This window comes from Bison bison, unplaced genomic scaffold, assembly GCF_000754665.1.
Source record: "Bison bison bison isolate TAMUID 2011002044 unplaced genomic scaffold, Bison_UMD1.0 scf7180017864524, whole genome shotgun sequence".
Lineage (NCBI taxonomy): Eukaryota > Metazoa > Chordata > Mammalia > Artiodactyla > Bovidae > Bison > Bison bison.
In genome coordinates this window covers 1,949,434-1,951,005 of record NW_011495075.1, presented here as the reverse complement: position 1 = coordinate 1,951,005, position 1,572 = coordinate 1,949,434, and the positions used below count along the sequence as shown (strand labels likewise).

The 1,572-nt window shown below is 45.0% G+C and overlaps 1 long non-coding RNA gene across 1 annotated transcript in view; it reads left to right on the top strand.

Annotated features, from left to right (window-relative positions):
* The window catches only part of LOC104981833, a 7,931-nt gene continuing 6,359 nt past the window's right edge, over positions 1-1,572 (top strand). The window contains exon 1 of the long non-coding RNA XR_824421.1: positions 1-232. This is a non-coding gene — a long non-coding RNA (uncharacterized LOC104981833). The remainder of the gene's footprint in view (positions 233-1,572) is intronic.

Here is a 1,572-nt window from a genome sequence, read left to right as displayed (position 1 = left end):
GCTTTGCAGGGGGCGTCCAGTGCTCGGGGTTTGAGACGGGGCGCTTATGGCGCCTCTCCTGGGCTGGCACACTCTTTAATAATGGGCGCGGACCCTCTGCATTTGTGGGAGGGGCCCGCTTTGAAACCGCAGCGGAGAGAGGTACAGTTGAAAAAAGGAAAAAAAAAACAAACATTGTCTTACTGCCAACCTACCTGAAGGCTACGGGAAGAGGAGACCGCGTGTAATCCAGGTGCGGCAACCCTGTAAAGCACGCCCACACACATACTTCATCATCATCAGATGTTTTTTAAATGCCCGCATACCTTCGCAGTCTGTCTAATGAGTCTGCCGGCCCTGTTGTGTTGCTGCCTGGCGGTCTGTGTTATTTACGAAAAATGGACCGCCAGGCCCCTCTAAGAGCCCTCCTCCGATCCACTCTCCCTTCTATAGGATACGGAGAAACGCGGGCAAAATCACTATAATTTGTTTTCTTAAGAGAAAGTCACAAAGCAAAATCATGAAATCACTGATCAACAAAAATCGAACAAATATATATTCATTGCTTAATGTACACACAAGGAAGGCACCCACTTTCATGTTAAGCACGTAGAAACTTAAGACAGCAACTTTCCTAACCAAGACTGTATGTAAATCCCAGACTTTTTTTTTTTTTTCAGATAAAAACCAGCCTTATGACAATAATTTCTTTGCATGGCACATTTTAATAATGAAATTACAAGTCCATTGCTTCACTAGTCCATTGAAATTACTAGTCCATTGCTGGTATTTCTAGCCAAATAACTTCTCATGGTTAAATAAGAAATGACGTCTCATTGAAATTTCCCAACTGGAAACTTAAAAATTATTATTTTATCCTTATGGCATCCGGTCCCATTACTTCAAGGCAAATAGAAGGGGAAAAGTGGAAACAGTGACAGATTTTATTTTCTTGGGCTTCAAAATCGATGCAGACAGTGACTGTAGCCATGAAATTAAAAGTTGCTTACTACTTGGAAGGAAAATTAGGAGAAGGCAGTGGCAACCCACTCTAGTACTGTTGCCTGGAAAATCCCATGGACCGCGGAGCCTGGTAGGCTGCAGTCCATGGGATCACTAGGAGTCTTACACGACTGAGCGCCTTCTCTTTCACTTTTCACTTTCATGCATTGGAGAAGGAAATGGCAACCCACTCCAGTGTTCTTGCCTGGAGAATCCCAGGGACGGCGGAGCCTGGCAGGCTGCCGTCTCTGGGGTCACACAGGGTCGGACACAACTGAAGTGACTTAGCAGCAGCAGCAGACAGCAAAAGAGCAGAGACAACACTTTGCCAACAAAGGTCCATATGGTCAAAGCTATGGTTTTTCCAGTGGTCATGTATGGATGTGAGAGTTGGACCATAAAGAAAGCTGAGCACCAAAGAATTGATGCTTTTGAACTGTGGTGTTGGAGAAGACTCTAGAGAGTCCCTTGGACAGCAAGGAGATCAAACCAGTCAATCCTAAAGGAAATCAACCCTGAATATTCTTTGGAAGGACTGATGCTGAAGCTGAAGCTCCAATACTTTGGCCACCTGATTCGAAGAACTGACTC